We start from the raw sequence: 17,813 nt of genomic DNA, 5'->3' as shown, positions 1-17,813 counted from the left end.
CATACGCTCACAATTACACACACATGCACATACTCACGCACACACAGACACACACAATTACACACACCCATGCACAATTACACACACAGAATTACATACACACACAATTACACACACACACACATACTCATGCACACACACACAGCTATACTCATACAGACACATGCATGCAACTACAAACACAATTACGCAGAAAGACACACAATTGCACACACATGAACACACAATGACACACACACATGCACAATTACACACAGAATTACATACACATACAATTACACACAGTCATTCATGCATACACACAGACACACACAGATACAATTACACTCACACAACCACACACACACAATTACAAATGCAATTACACACAAACACACATGTATACAATTACACACACATGCACACAGTTACATACACACACACATGCACACAATTACACACACACAATTATACACACACGCGTACTCATTCACAGACACACAATTACACACATGCACAGACACACAATTACACAGAGACACGCAGGTACAATTACACACTGATGCATGCACATAAACATACATGCACACAATTATACACACACACACACACACACACACACACAGAATCAGAGACATAAATACACAGACACAGATATGGACAGGAACACAAGCAAATACAAATATCTTATATAAATATACAGGTCAAATGAAAAGGAACACAGAAGCACACACACAAATGGGCAGGGATACAGGGGAACACATGTGCAGGAATGCAGAGACACATAATCAGCACAAATATACAGAAATACATTGACACTCAGATACACAGGAATACACATACAGACATCAGATAGTGACACAGGTAAAGACAAATATAGAGGCAGAGATAAGGGAACACAGACAGATAGAGAGACAGTGGGCAGAATTAACTGCCCTTATATCTTCAGCCCTATTACTCTCACCTTCCATCTATTGATTCTCTTCCCTGCTGACTGAGTGCAATTCATCATCTTCCTTCTTGATATCACTGATTTCTGTTTCCATGGGAGGGATTTTCCAGTTCCGCTGGCCCTGAAAATGGAAATTTCCACCTGATGTCAATGGACCTTATAATGGTCTGGTAAGTTGTCCATCCCACCTGTTCAGGTTCCTGCGGAAATTTATCCCTGTATCTATTGTCCATGCATTGAAGGGTTTCCAGGCTCCAGAACCAGTTTGGGCTCCACTAAGACTTCAGCCTGGTGCCTGCCTGTAAAACTGGAGCCTTACCATGACCTGGAGCTTTGCTGTTTCCTCCAATCCCACTTGCTGTGTGAACACAGCAGCACTCCCAGAGGCGAAACTCTGAGACTGTAATTGGGACCATGTAACTGGTTGCTAGTTATCATTTTGATTTGATTTATTATTGTTGCATGTATTAGTATACAGTGAAAAGTATTGTTTTTTGCATGCCACACAAAGCATACCGTTCATAAGAGCAGTAAGGAGTCTCACAACACCAGGTTAAAGTCCAACAGGTTTATTTGGAATCGCTGGCTTTCGGCACGCTGCTCCTTCATCAGGTGAGGTGGGTTCATAAACATGGCATATATGCCACCTCTCCACTCACCTGATGAAGGAGCAATGCGCCAAAAGCCAGTGGTTCCAAATAAGCCTGCTGAACTTTAACCTGGCGTTGTGAGACTTCTTACTGTGCCCACCTCAGTTCACCGCCAACATCTCCACAACACATTCATAGAGAAGGAAAGGTGAGGGTGCAGAATGTAGTCTTACAGTCATACATAGGGTGTAGAGAAAGATCAACTTAGTGTGAAGTAGGTCTATTCAAAAGTCTGATGGCAGCAGGGAAGAAGTGTTCTTGAGTTGGTTGGTATGTGACCTCAGACTTTTGTATCTTTTCCCCGATGGAAGAAGATGGAAGAGAGAATATCTGGGGTGTGTGGGGTCCTTGATTATGCTGGCTGCTTTACCGAGGCAGCCAGAGTCAATGGATGGGAGGCTGGCTTACATGATTGACTGGGCTTCATTCACGGCCCTTTGTAGTTTCTTGCCATCCTGGTCGAAGCAGGAGTCATACCAAGCTGTGATACAACTGGAAAAAATGTTTTCTATGGAGCATGGCAATGGCAGCATCGGAATTGCTGACTCTCTGAGACTAAGAACGTGGTCTGGATCTCATTAAAATCCAGTGGACCTTCCCCCACCTGCTCAGGATAAAAACTCGCCTGCAATTTACAACAATCTCTTGCTGCTACTTGAAAGACTGTGGCCTCATTGCTAGCCTCCTTCCTCATTGCCTTTGCTGAGCAGCGTGGTCTGGATTTTATTGTCCCATAGCCTTCTACAAATATCTCTCCAAGGTTGAACTCTCAGTGCCTGCTGTGCCCATAGTGATGACAGTTTCTTTAATTTGAGAATGTAATTTCCAGCAGCAACTACTTCCTCTCATGGAATACAACTCTCCATGTGCGTTAGACATGCCGTTGTGGAGCGGACTCAATGGGCTGAATGGCTTAATTCTGCTCCTATATCATAAAATCATAGGGTCTCTACAATGCAGAAGAAGGCCATTCGATCCATCGAGTCTGCACCAACAACAATCCCACCCAGGCCCTATTCCCGTAACCCTGTGCATTTATTTTAGCTAAGCTCCCTGACATTGGTCAATTTTGCACGGCCAATCCACCTAACCCGCACATCTTTGGACTGTGGGAGAAAACTGGATATCCTATCATCTTCTGATAATGAGCCCAGAATCACATTAATTTCAGAATAATCCATAGCACTAAGGTCTTGTGAGGAATATGTACGGTTTCCCATACCGCCCAGAGACCGTGGTGGGGTGGGGTTGAGGGGGTTGGGGGGGGGGGCGGTAGTGGGGAGGTGGCCACGCAAAATTTCATTGATCTCGGGCGGGATTTTCCGGTCTTGGGGCAAGCATGACCAGAAAATTGCACCTCTAGACACCAGCTGGACAGTATCCAAGGAAAACATTTTCCTTATTCTCACTTGGAATTTATTCTCTTTCGCCAAATGTGTAACGTTTGTTTGTGATTACACCAATCCTATTTGTTAGGGCTCAATTCCCTCCCATTGGCTCAAAATGTCCATATTATTTTTAATTACATACCCTGCTGATTCACTGTGCTGATCAATTTAATAATAAATACTTTTGGGATTATGGTGGTATTCTAGAAAGATGTGTGTGTGTGTGTTTGTTGTGTGTGTGCATGCATGTATGTGCATATGTGTCTTTCCATGATTAAGTAAATTGGGAGAGGTTAATAGAGACAGCATGCCTGTGAGAACTTGTAGGGTACAAGTGTTAGGTTTATGCATTTGTAATGAGTGGTTCTGTGTTGAACTTCCAATTAAATAGGCTGGGTCTAAAATTTGCATTATGAGATAAGGGAGGACTTGGCCTTTCAACTGTTGAATTTCAAAGGGGCATTTTGGAGTGGCAAGAAACTTTTACAACTTTATCAGTAAATAGGGGAAAGGTATGAAACATTTTCTTGACTGAAAAGAGAGACAATATAGGAAAACATGAAAGATTGTTACGTTTAGAAAAGTTGAGTTCAGAGAGATGTTTGAGGACTGAGATGACAGGGGAAATATATATAGAACATAGAAAAACTACAGCACAAACAGGCCCTTCGTCCCACAGTTGCGCTGATCACATCGCTACCTACTAAACTTACCTTTAACCCTCAATCCTATGAAGTCCCATGACCTCATCCAGAAGTCTCTTAAAAGACCCTATCGAATTTGCCTTCATCACCACCAACGACAGCTGGTTCCACTCACCCACCACCCTCTGAGTGAAAAACTTATCCCTGACATCTCCTCTGTACCTACTCCCCAGCACCTTAAACCTGTGTCCTCTCGTAGCAACCATTTCAGCCCTGGGAAAAAGCCTCTGAAAATCCACCGATCTATACCTCTCAACATCTTATACACCTCTATCAGGTCACCTCTCATCCTTTGTCTCTCCTAGGAGAAGAGACCAAGCTCCCTCAACCTATCCTCATTTGGCATGCCAGGCTATATCCTTGTGAATCTCATCTCCACCCTTTCAATAGCTTCCACATCCCTCCTGTAATGAGGCGACCAGAACTGAGCACAGTTCTCCAAGTGTGGTCTGACTAGGGTCTTATAAAGCTGCAGCATTATCTCCTGACTCCTAAACTCAATCCCTCTATTGATGAAGGTGAATTGAGGAAAGATGTTAGCTAAGTTGTGGCTGTGTGGAGCGATGTCCAGAAGACTAGGGCAGGATTTTCCAACCCTGCTCGGTCCAAGATAGGAAAATCCCAACTGAGGCCAATGGATCTTTGCGTGGTCTGTGTCTCGCCCACTATGATTCCTGAGGCAGATGGGATAGCAAAATTCCACCCTAGATATGGGAAGGAGTGGAAGTTTGGAATCTGAAGGAGTCACTCTTGCCGGAATTTTGCCAGCACTCGAGCTGGGACAGTCGAAGCTTGCAGAACAGCATTCTCTGTTGGCCTTGGGCAGGATCTTCTGAGCCTCAGGCAGGTGAGGCAGTAAAATTCCCGGTTCTGTTTCAGCTAGAAGAAGTCTTTGGGTGGCATTTTTCAGTACTTCTAGCCAGTGGGATCTTCCAGTCTGCCGAAGGCAAACCGCTCCCCCCCCCCCCCCCCCCCCCCACCCCCCAGCCTCCCCCTCCCCAAGCAGCAAAGCAGTTGAGCCATAAAAAGTGCCATAGACTTTGGCAGGAATGGAAGATCCCACTTGGCAGCCAAAGGCGAGCTGCTGGATGGGATTGGGAAGGTGGGAGGAGGGGTGCTTGGTTCTTTGATTTTTAGAAATCAGTTTGTCCTCAGCCTTTTTGGATTTTCCACATCTGAGTGGAGGTATTTGAGTAATTGTATGGTATATTAAAGTAACAATAATTCTTGGGTAGTATTACTGGATTTTTCAAGTTAAAGTCTAAAATGGGGTTGCTTCCAAGAAGGTAATCTATCATGTATTTTTGACCAAGTGAGTTTTTTGGGACCTATTCTGCTAGAATGTTTTAACTGTGTAATTTTAATCTCATGTGCTTAAGTTTTTTCCTTGCTCATAAACCTTTTAATTTTTAAAATCCTGAAGGTGTTACTGGAGTTCAATGCTCCTGGGGTCAGCAGCTCTTCCTCCTGGTTTTCAGAATACAAAATGAAAAAGGTTTATCATTGGTAAGACAGACTATGGCCGTAATGCTGAATACAATGCACACATCAAGCAATCTTTCAAATTGCCAAGTACTTCCTCAAAATCAACTTTACGAGTTCCATAGAAATGTGTCACGGTGTTGTTCAGGAGAATTACAGAATCCCTACAGTGCAGAATGAGGCTATTCGGCCCATCACATCTGCACCAGCCACAATCCCACACAGCCCCTGTCCCCAGAACTCCACATATTTACCCTGCTAGTCCCCCTGACACTCGGGTTAATTTAGCATGGCAAATTCACTTAACCCGCACATCTTTGGACTGTGGCAGTAAACCGGAACACCCGGAGGAAACCCACGCGCACATGAGGAGAACATGCAAACTCCACTCAGACACACAACCTAGTTGGGAAGTGAACCTGGGTCCCTGGCGCTGTGAAGCAGCAGTGCTAACCACTGTGCCATTCTGCCACGCCAACTTTAATTTCTTGAATGAAATGTTCAAAATGAACTCCATCCTCTCCTCGCTGGTATCTCTCTGTTGTGTAAGGCAGTGAAAAAATCTAGTCATGTGGATTCACAGCAGGAGGCCATTATTGAACTAGTGTTATTGTCACCTCCCCAGGGGAGAGGGCAGCAGCAAGGCCAATGTTACAAAATGCTCAGGTCTCGCAATACATGTGTGGGGAGAGCACATAGTGACTGACATGCCTGGATAGTCTGTCTCTGTGCTGTAAATGACTTGGTAAAATAGGCAGCTGGCCTTCAGAGGTGAACCTTTGCACTCTTGGTCTCACATTCTGTCCAACCAGATTTCAATATAGCCACTACAGATGTGGTGGAATTGGAGCTGCACACGGTTCCATATGACTTCTGCTCCTTTTTATTCCAACTCTTAGGCCTAAACTATGTAGGCCTAAACTGCACCGGGCATGCTTCTGTGCATGGGATGGTTGGGACAGCAGATGTATGGGAGCATCGCCGCTCTGTAAGTTCCCATCCCTGGCCCATGCCATCCCAATTTGGTAATGTTTCATCGTTCCCTGGCTAGTGCGGGCTCAAGAGGTTGGAACCCGACCTTCGACAGCGCTGTTGGTGTACATACACCACCTGGGCTAATGCTTCAAGAGGGCATCTCATTACCACCCTCTTGAGGGCAATTAGTGATGGGCAATAATTGCTAAATTGGTAGAGATGCTCTCATCCCTTGAATGAGTAAAAGAAGAAGTGCACCATTAATTTCACAAAATTGGCATCTCGCCTTGAGTCTCCCTATCTTTTCTGGAGGGGGGAAACTATTCCTGCTTTTGATTTGATTTGATTTATTATTGTCACATGTATTAGTATACAGTGAAAAGTATTGTTTCTTGCACACTATACAGGCAACACATACTGTTCATAGAAAAGGAAAGGAGAGAGTGCAGAATGTAGTGTTACAGTCAGAGCTAGGGTGTAGAGAAAGATCAACTTAATTATAAGGTAGGTCCATTCAGATGTCTGACAGCAGCAGGGAAGAAGCTGTTCTTGAATTGATCGGTAAATGACCTCAGACTTTAGTATCTTTTTCCCGACGAAAGAAGATGGAAGAGAGAATGTCCAGGATGCGTGGGGTCTTTGGTTATGCTGGCTGCTTTTCCGAGGCAGCGGGAAGTGTAGATGTGTCAATGGATGGGAAGCTGGTTTGCATGATGGACTGGGCTTCATTCATGACCCTTTGTAGTTCCTTGTGGTGTTGGGCAAAGCAGGAGTCATACAAAGCTGGGATACAACCAGAAAGAATGTTTTCTAAGGTGCATCTTTAAAAGTTGGTGAGAGCGCTAACAAACATGCCAAATTTCCTTAGTCTCCTGAGAAAGTAGAGGCGTTGGCAGGCTTTCTTAACTGTAGCATCTGCATGGAGAGACCAGGACAAGTTGTTGGTGTTATGGATACCTAAAACTTGAAGTTCTTGAGCCTTTCTACTTCGTCCCCATTGATGTCGACAGGAGCATGTGCTCCATTACGCTTCCTGAAATTGATGAAAACCTCTCGTTTTGTTGACATTGAGAGAGAGATTATTGCTGTCACATCACTAGATTGAGAACGAGAGATCATGGACTCAAGGTGATTGGCAAATGAAGCGAAAGGGGAGAACGTGCAGTGGGTGGTTCAGGTCTGGAATATTCCAGAGTGAATCTGAGACAGAATCATTCCAAAGGAGAATTAGACTGTGTCCTGGGAAGGAAGAACGTGCAGACTCATGGGGAGAAGATGGCACTAAGTGAATTTCTCATTCAGGGAACCGGCGAAGATGCAACTGGCTGACTGGCCTCCTCCTTCACTTGGAACAGCTCTGCACAGTTCAAGCCTTACTTTCCCCGGGGTGACCGAATTCTTGCAGGCGTATCCTTAAAACTGACGCCCTCTCCCTTGCATCCTCTGATCTGGCACTGACTGAAAGTGCTGCTTGTTCCAGACTGCCCCTCCCCCCAGCTGTTTGTTTTCCCCCTCCTGCCTCAAGTTGTTAGTGTTGACGTGGTAACAGGCCCCCATAATCTTAACCTCAGGACATCCGCCAGTGAGCAAAGGAATTCTGTGCTGCATAAACCTGTAGAATCATAGAATTGCTACAGTGCAGAAGGAAGCCATTCGGCCTATTGAGTCTGCACCAACAACAATCCCACCCAGGTCCTATCCTCGTAACACCATGCATTTACCTTGCTAATCTCCTGATACTAATGGAGAATTTAGCATGGCCAATCAACCTAACCTGGACATCTTTGGACTGCATGTTTATTAAGTTTATTTTATTAGTGTCACTAGTAGGCTTACTACAATTAAGTTATTGCGAAAATCCCCTAGTCACCACACTCCGGTGCCTGTTCGGGGACACTGAGGGAGAATTTAGCACCTAACTAGCATGTCTTTTGGACTGTGAGAGGCAACTGGAGCACTCAAAGGAAACCCACGCAGACATGAAGAGAATGTGCAGACTCTGCACAGACTGTGATCTAAGCCGAGAATTGAACCTGGGTCCCTGGCTCTGTGAGGCAGCAGTGCTAACCACTATGCCACCATGCTGCCCTATTGTATTTGAGTTTTAAAAGGCCGAGATGGAAGAAGGTTTAATCTGGCCAATGTATTTGAAATCATGAAAAGGAGTTGACCAGGACAATAGAGAGAAACATTTTTGGTTGGAAAGCGGGAGAGTCCAGAACAATGGGGAAAAACTGGAACATTAGAGCCACTTCCACCCTGCACCCCCTCCCCACAACACACATTTGGAAGTGAAAACTTCACCCAAGTCATCTAAGAAATTCAGAGTTCTATCCTCCAAAAATCTGTGGATGTCTGTGATACATTTTGGGAGGACTAACCAGGCGAGGGAACACACAATGGACAGCACAATGCTAAGAAATACGAAGGACCAGAAGGACACGTGTCCATAGATACTTGAAGGCAGCAGGAGAGATAGATAAAGTGGTTAAGGAGGCATAATGGATACTTGCCTTTATTAGCTGAGGCATTGAATATAAGAGCAGGGAGGTTATGAGGATTTGTATAAAACACTGGTTAGGCCACAGCTGGAGTACTGTTGCAGTCCTGGTCACCACACTTTCGGGAGGTTATGATTGCACTGGAGGGGGTGCAGAGGAGATTCACCAGGATGTTGCCTGGGATAGAATGTTTCAACAATCAAGAAACATTGGTTAGGCTGGAAGTGTTTTCCTTGGAGCAGAGAAGGCTGAGGGGGGACCTTACTGAGGTGTACAAAACTCTGAGGGGCATAGGTAGGGTGGACAGAAAAGAACATTCCCCCTTAGCAGAGGGGTCAATAACCAGGGGGCATAGATTTAAGGTCAGGGGATTTTGGGGGGATTTGAGGAAAATCTTTTTCACCAAGAGGATGGTGGGAATCTGGAACTCACTGCCCGAAAGGATGGTGGAGGCGGGAAGCCTCACAACATTTACGAAGTGTTTAGAAATGCCATACCATGCAAAGTTGCAGACCAAGTGCTGAAAAATGGGAGTAGAATAGGTTGATGTTTGATGGCCAGCACAGACACAATAGGCTGAAGGGCTTCTCTCTGTGCTGGAAAACTGTATTTGTAACTTTTTGGGCTAAGATTGATAGATTTTGTGATGAGTCAGGGATGTACCTGGATCAGTGACCCAATGATGGATTTTAAGGATGAGTGGGGGACATATCGCCGGTGTTCTACCCCTCACGTAACATCATCGTTATCTAGGACTTTGTGGGATCTTGCTATACGTATACAATGTCGCGTCGTTTCCCACGTGGAAACAGTGAGCATCAGTGGTGGAAAGTGCCCTGGGATGTTCCCCCCTCCCCCCCACCTGGCAAAAGGTGCCACCGCAATGCAGGTCTTCCTCTGTGTAGATTGGCATTCTCAGCACATTGTGGTGCAGCTCCTGAGATGGTGTGTAGTCTTCGGCACCTTGCCCCAGTTGCTGGCTTCTCCGCGATTCGCAGCCAGTGTGTTAGGCTGCTTGCCAATGCCAGGGGTAAGATGGACTCAATCCTGTCCCTGCACCATCTTTTAGTATCTGGGATAGCAAGGGATAATATGGGACTGGGAAATCGTAGCACCCACACTGTGATAGAGCATAGAACATTGTAGCACAGTACAGGCCCTTCAGCCCTCAATGTTGCACTGACTTGTGAAACCAATCAATCTAAAGCCCATCTAACTTACACTATTTCAATATCACCCATATGTTTATCCAATGACCATTTAAATGCCCTTAATGTTGGCGAGTCCACTACTGTTGCAGGTAGGGCATTCCGCGCCCTTACTACTCTCTGAGTAAAGAACCTATCTCTGACATCTGTCCTTTATCTATCACCCCTCAATTTAAAGCTATGTCCCCATGTGCTAGTCATCTCCATCCAAGGAAAAAGGCTCTCACTGTCCACCCTATCTAATCCTCTGATCATCTTGTATGCCTCTATTAAGTCAGCTCTTAACCTTCTCTTTAATGAAAACAGCCTCAAGTCCCTCAGCTTTTCCTCATAAGACCTTCCCACCATACCAGGCAACACCCTGGTAAATTTCCTCTGCACCCCTTCCAATGCTTCCACATCCTTCCTATAATGCGGCGACCAGAACTGTGTGCAATACTCCAAGTGCGGCCGCGCCAGAGTTTCGTAATATGACCTCATGGCTCTGAAATTCAGTCCCTCTACCAATAAAAGCTAACACACAGTACACCTTAACAACCCTATCAACCTGGGTGCCAACTTTCAGGGATCTACACACATGGACATCGAGATTGCTCTTCTCATCCACACCACCTAGCATCTTACCATTAGCCCAGTACTCTGTATTACTGTTACTCCTTCAGAAGCGAATCACTTCACACTTTTCCGCATCAAACTCCATTTGCCACCTCTCCGCCCAGCTCTGCAGCTTATCTATGTCCCTCTGTAACCTGCAACATCTTTCCACACTGTCCACAACTCCACCAACTTTAGTGTCATCTGCAAATTTACTAACCCATCCTTCTACGCCCTCATCCACGTCATTTATAAAAATGACAAACAGCAGTGGCCCCAAACAGATCCTTGTGATACACCACTAGTAACTAAACTCCAGGATGAACATTTCCCATCAACCACCACCCTCCGTCTTCTTATAGCTAGCCAATTTCTGATCCAAACCACTAAATCACCCTCAATCCCATGCCTCGATATTTTCTGCAATAGCTTACTGTGGGGAACCTTATCAGATGCTTTACTGAAATCCATATACACCTTATCAAATGCTTTACTGAAATCCATATACACCACATCAATTGCTTTACCCTTATCCACCTCTGGTGTCAAGAGACATATGTGACTAGGATAAGTTGTGAACCGAATTGAGACCTGAAGCAAGCATGGATTCAGCTCCTGGCTTGGACTAACCCTGCATGGATAATAATATATAAATAGTACACGCAGATCTGTATGTTATCAATAAACATATAGGGCGGGATTTTCTGAACGTGCTCGCCCCAAGAAAATTCCACCTGAGGTCAACAGATCTCTGCATTGTCCATGTCCTGCCTGCTACAATTCCTGGGCGGGATGGGAAAATTTCACCTTTAATGTTCAACCATACAAGGATTTGGGGAGGCGATGCCTCGTGGTATTATAGCTAGACTATTAACCCAGAAACTCAGTTAATATTCTGGGGACCCTGGTTCAAAGTCCGTCATGACAGCTGGTGGAATTTGAATTCAATACAAAAAAATTGGACTGAGAATCTACTCTAGACCATGAAACCATTGTCAATTGTCAGAAAAACTCATCTGATTCACTAATGTCATTTAGGGAAGGAAATCTGCTGTCCTTACCTGGTCTGGCCTACATGTGACTCCAGAGCCACAGTAATGTGGTTGACTTTCAACTGTCCTTAGGCAACCAGATATGGGCAATAAATGCTGGCCAGGCAGCAACGGAAATGTCCCACGAAAGAATAAAAATTCAAAACATCTTTGTGACTCCCACAGTAAATATCCATGTTTGTGATCTTGGGGATTCTAGAAGCAGAAACTCTGGTTCCTATTCCTCGGGTCCATGCTGTAATTCCCTTAGCTACACTGCGCACCACCACCTCCCCACCCTCCTGCCCCCCCCCCCCCCCCCCCAACCCCCACCCCACCCTCCTGCCCATCCCCCAAGTTTGTTGGGCTAGTTGCCACATCCTGCCACTGTCCCTTGGGCTGGAAGCAGGGAGATTTACTAAAGCTAAGCGTCAACCACCACTTCAGCCCCCACCACCCCTGACCCCCAACCTGCCACCCTGCCTTGAAACCTTCCACTCCATGGCCGAAACCTTAGCTTAAGCCTGTGAATTGAATTGAAGGCAGCTCTGGTGGGGAGGGCAGGGTTTCTTTCAGGATGGGCCTCAACAGGTTGGGCCCTGACCTGCAGGCACACAGCACACCTGCGCTCTGGTTGGGAACTGGGATGTGCTACTGGTGAATGAGAGAGCAAGAGAGAGAGAGAGCGAGAAAAAGAGAGGAGAGAGAGAGAGTTTCCCTTCACTTCTCCATTTCCCGCTGAGCATCAGCAAACACGTTTCTGATCTGTGATTAAAACCCCGGCCTTCTGCCAGGAGTCTTTTCCCTTTCTCTGAAGAAAAGAAAGTGTTGGAATCCATGGCAACTGGCCTGCCTCGGCAGCTCTGACAAGGAGGGGCACGCGGGGAGGGCTGGCAACTGGGCTGTGTGCCACACTCCCCTCCCTCACTCCCTCCCTCTGGATTCTGTGTTGCAGAGGAAGACTCAGGTACTGTTAGAGCTATCTTTGCCCACTTGGCTGCAAAGCGCTATGCATATCTGCTCCTTCCTGCACTCGCCTGCAGCTTGGCTCAAACCTCGCCCCAACGCCCATGGTTTACTCAACTTTGTGAGCCATATATTGCCAGAGCAACGGCAAGTGGTCAGGGTGTGGGGGGGGTGTGGGGGGGGGGGGGGGCGGTGGGGAGGTGGTGAAGAGTTGGGGGGTGGTGAAGGGGGGTGGGGCCCACTTTTATTACAAAAATAACGATGACAGCGTGACATTTTAAATAGAGAGACTCTGTGATTGAAAAGAAAGCTGTGCTGAGGGGTAAGCTGCAAGAGGGACAATAGCAACACTTTTCTCAAAGGGCCTGTGGAGTTTGGCTGTAGGCTGCATTGACTCTTTCTACTCCGCGTACCCCCGCCCATGCCGGAGCCTCTGTGGCCTGCCTGGTGGGGCCCTGCCCCTTTGGCGGCAGTGTGAGCATCGCCCGCTGTCTGCTGGATGGCAGTGGAAAGGTGTAACAGTAATTTGTCCTGACGCCCAACCTAGCTCCCCCACCCCCACTCCCATTGCCCTCTCCACCAGCCACATTGTCTTCCTCTTCTTCTCCCTCCTTATCCCCTCCCCGCACATCTCTGCCATCAACAGTGAGGCCCTCCCTCCCTCCTATTCTCCCACATGCCCCACCCACTCCCAACCATTCCCAACTGGTTACCGAACGGAGCAGAGGAAACTGCTGGAGTGTCTCCGTATTTAGCTGGATTTTCCTAAGTCACTAACTCTCTTAAGGTCAGATTTTATTTGGTCTCTAATGGGGATAGAAAAATATCAGCTATGATTGAATGGCAGAGCAGACTCAATGGGCCAAGTGGCCTCATTTTGCTCCTATGTCTTATGGTCTTGTGGTCTAATCGCTGTCTTGTGGGCAATTCTGGCAGGAGGCACCGTGACAACCGGTGCTCATATTTATTTCTTTGGGGAGCGTGCCGGCAAGCATCAAGGGGAATTAACAATGCACCGCAACCTCGACCTCGTCCTTCAATGCACAGGCCCAGTGGCAGCAGTTTGTCTACCCTCGCCCAACACTTAACTATGATTTGGGCACTGGTCCATTGCCAACCCCTGCCTCCCGCATTCCCTGCACCCTTCATATTCACTCACCCATCCACCTATCCCAGACCGAATCCTCAGGGTGAGCCTTCTGCCACAAGGTGAATTTTGCTGCCTCAATTTGAAGCCAGAGTAATTGGAGGTGCCATGTCACTATGGCAATGCAAAGCACTTTCCCACCCCATCCACTGCCCCACCGTGGCTAAATTGCATTTCCTTATTGTGGTGTACTTGAGTCAGTAACAATATAAAGAATGTTTATAAAGATATAAAAGAATTGTAAAAGAACGCTAGAGGGTAAGAAAACCTTGTGTGGTCCCTTTAAAAGCTGTTTTTGAGTTCTGTGCTAAAATACAGAGTATACACAGACTTCAGCTTACAACATTTATTTCAAAAGACCAAACATCAGGGTTGACTTGGGAACAAAGTTCTGTTTAAATAAGGAACTCAGCTCAAGGGAACCCATCAGATTTGAATTTGCTGTTGCTGTCAGCCTCAGGCCAATCCAAGTACAGGCATGGTGATAGGTCATTTTGACTATAAAAGAGGAACTCAGCTGCCTTGAGTTCAATTCCACCAGGGGTTGACCCAAGAATTCAACCAGAAGCAGGGACAGACCACCTGCAGTAGTTAAAGGCAGTTAGATCAACTGGAGCAGTTAGTTCTTAACTCTGCCAGCTTCAGACAGCTCATGAGATAAATCACTCTCTGACCAGTGAGAAGTGCCAAATCAGAGAGTGCCTACAGACAGTGGATACCTACCGACGACCTTCTAAACTTCTAAATGCTATCAGACCTGGTTGTATATAGTTTCTTTGAGAGTGACTAAAATTCTGTTATTACTGTTTTGGTAATGAATGCTCCTTGTATTACTCAAAATTTGGCATGTCCGCTATATCTCTCACCAACTTTTACAGATGCACCATAGAAAGTATTCTTTCTGGCTGTATCACAATTTGGTGTGGCTCCTGCTCTGCCCAAGACCACAAGAAACTACAAAGAGCTGTGAACGTAGCCCAGTCCATCGCACAGACCAGCCTCCCATCCACTGACTCTGTCTACATTTTCTGCTGCCTCGGCAAAGCAGCCAGCATAATTAGGGACCCCACACACCCCAGACATTCTCTCTTCCATCTTCTTCCAACAGGAAAAAGATACAAAAGTCTGAGGTCACGTACCAACCAACTCAAGAAGAGCTTCCCTGCTGCTTTTGAATGGACCTACCTCACACTAAGTTTTCTTTCTCTACACCCTAACTATGACTGTAACACTACATTCTACACTCTCTCGTTTCTTTCTCTATGAATGGTATGCTCTATCTGTACAGCGTGCAGGAAACAATGCTTTTCACTGTTTCTAATACATGTGACAATAAGTCAAATCAAATCAAAAATGTTGCTTGAGGGATATATACTGATACCATGGGTAGCCACAGTGGAGTGGAGATCTTCATGACACCTGAGGCTTTGGTCTGGCATCTTTCCACAATGAGAATTCAATTCCCCAACAATGTAACTCTCTCTCAGCCGGGCATTGGAGTGTCAGCTTCGAATCTGTAGTCAAGATCCCATAGTGCAACTTGATCCCACAGACTTCTGATTCAAAGGCCACTGAGCCATGACCAACAGCGTTGCCCCACTACTCCAACCAACACCCTCACCACTAGCCCTCATCCCCAACAGCACCCCCACACTCACAAGCTGCCTCATTTTGAGGATCACAAATGCAATTGCCTTTCAAAATGTCTGAAATTTTTCCTGGGCTGCACCTGCTGGTTACAGAAGCAGAGGTTACATTGCTGACAGACAAAAAAGATGGATGAGGTCATTCTGCCTGTCGAGACAGCTGAACCATTGAATGAAGTCATGCCTGATCTTATATTGACGACCATTCTAAATGCCTCAGACCCCTTAATGCAATCCTGCTTATTCACAGAGTGTGATTCTTGTTTATTCACTGGGTGTGATTCCTGTTTATTCACCGGGTCTGATCCCTGTTTATTCACCGGGTGTGATTCCTGTTTATTCAATGGATCTGATTCTGTTTATTCTCTGGATGTGATTCTGTTTATTCACCGGGTGTGATTCCTGTTTATTCACCGGGTGTGATTCCAGTTTATTCACTGGGTGCGATTCCTGTTTATTCACCGGGTGTGATTCCTGTTTATTCACTGGGTGTGATTTTGTTTATTCACTGAGTGCAAATCCTGTTTATTCACCGAGTGCGAATCCTGTTTATTCACCGGGTGTGATTCTGTTTATTCACCGGGTGTGATTCTGTTTATTCACCGGGTGTGATTCTGTTTATTCACCGGGTGCGATTCCTGTTTATTCACTGGGTGTGATTCCAGTTTATTCACCGGGTGTGATTCCTGTTATTCACCGGGTGCGATTCCTGCTTATTCACTGGTGTGATTCCAGTTTATTTACCGGGTGTGATTCCAGTTTATTCACTGGGTGCGATTCCTGTTTATTCACTGGGTGTGATTCTTGTTTATTCACCGGGTGCGATTCCTGTTTATTCACTGGGTGTGATTCCTGTTTATTCACCGGGTGTGATTCCTGTGTATTCAACAGCTCTGATTCTGTTTATTCACTGGGTGTGATTCCTCTTTATTCACCGGGTGTGATTCCTGTTTATTCACCAGGTGTGATTCCTGTTTATTCACAGAGTGTGATTCTTGTTTATTCATCGGGTGTGATTCCTATTTATTCACTGGGTGTGATTCCGGTTTATTCACCGGGTGTGATTCCTGTTTATTCACCAGGTGTGAATCCTGTTTATTCACAGAGTGTGATTCTTGTTTATTCATCGGGTATGATTCCTGTTTATTCACTGGGTGTGATTCCAGTTTATTCACCGGGTGTGATTCCTGTTTATTCACCAGGTGTGATTCCTGTTTATTCAATGGATCTGATTCTGTTTATTCTCTGGGCGTGATTCTGTTTATTCACCGGATGCAATTCTTGTTTATTCACCAGGTGTGATTCCTGTTTATTCACCAGGTGTGATTCCTGTTTATTCACTGGGTGTGATTCCTGTTTATTCACCGGGTGTGATTCTGTTTATTCACCGGGTGTGATTCCTGCTTATTCGCCAGGTGTGATTCTGTTTATTCACCAGGTGTGATTCCTGTTTATTCACCGGGTGTGATTCCTGTTTATTCACCGGGTGTGATTCTGTTTATTCACTGGGTGTGATTCCTGTTTATTCATCGGGTGTGATTCCTGTTTATTCACTGGATGTGATTCCGTTTATTCACCAGGTGTGGTTCCTGTTTATTCACTGGGTTTGATTCCTGTTTATTCGCCGGGTGCGATTCCTGTTTATTCGCCGGGTGCAATTCCTGTTTATTCACCAGGTGTGATTCTGTTTATTGACCTGGTGCGATTCCTGTTTATTCACCAGTTGTGATTCTGTTTATTCGCTGGGTGTGATTCCTGTTTATTCACTGGGTGTGATTCCTGTTTATTCACTGGGTGTGATTCTGTTTATTCACTGGGTGCGATTCTGTTTATTCACTGGGTGTGATTCCTGTTTATTCACTGGGTGTGATTCCTGTTTATTCACTGGGTGTGATTCTGTTTATTCACTGGGTGCGATTCTGTTTATTCACTGGGTGTGATTCCTGTTTATTCACCAGTTATGATTCTGTTTATTCACTGCGTGTGATTTCTGTTTCTTCACCGTGTGCGATTCCTGTTTATTCACCGGGTGTGATTCCTGTTTATTCACCGGGTGTGATTCCTGTTTATTCACTGGCTGTGATTCCTGTTTACTCACCAGCTGTGATTCCTGTGTATTCAACAGCCCTGATTCTGTTTATTCACCGGGTGTGATTCTGTTTATTCACCAGTTGTGATTCTGTTTATTCAATGGGTGTGATTCCTGTTTATTCAATGGGCGTGATTCCTGTTTATTCTCTGGGTGTGATTCTGTTTATTCACTGGGTCTGATTCCTGTTTATTCAATGGGTGTGATTCCTGTTTATTCTCCGGGTGTGATTCCTGTTTATTCACCGGGTGTGATTCTGTGTATTCACTGGGTGTGATTCCTGTTTATTCACTGGCTATAATTCTGTTTATTCACTGGTTGTGATTCTGTTTATTCACCGGGTATGATTCCTGTGTATTCAACAGCTCTGTTTCTGTTTATTCACCGAGTGTGATTCTGCTTATTCACCGGGTCTGATTCCTGTTTATTCACTGGGTGTGATTACTGTTTATTCACCAGGTGTGATTCCTGTTTATTCACTGGGTGTGAATCTATTCATGC

General features: G+C 45.6%; 1 protein-coding gene across 6 annotated transcripts in view; it reads left to right on the top strand.

The window, feature by feature from the left end:
* Window positions 1-17,813, top strand: part of LOC145335766 (ras/Rap GTPase-activating protein SynGAP-like) — a 565,240-nt gene that overhangs the window by 165,424 nt on the left and 382,003 nt on the right. The gene's annotated exons all lie outside the window — the stretch shown is intronic.

The sequence above is a fragment of the Carcharhinus amblyrhynchos genome, unplaced genomic scaffold, assembly GCF_965287045.1.
Source record: "Carcharhinus amblyrhynchos unplaced genomic scaffold, sCarAmb.v2.hapA scaffold_40, whole genome shotgun sequence".
Classification (NCBI taxonomy): Eukaryota; Metazoa; Chordata; class Chondrichthyes; order Carcharhiniformes; family Carcharhinidae; genus Carcharhinus; species Carcharhinus amblyrhynchos.
This window is presented reverse-complemented; position numbering and strand designations above follow the sequence as displayed.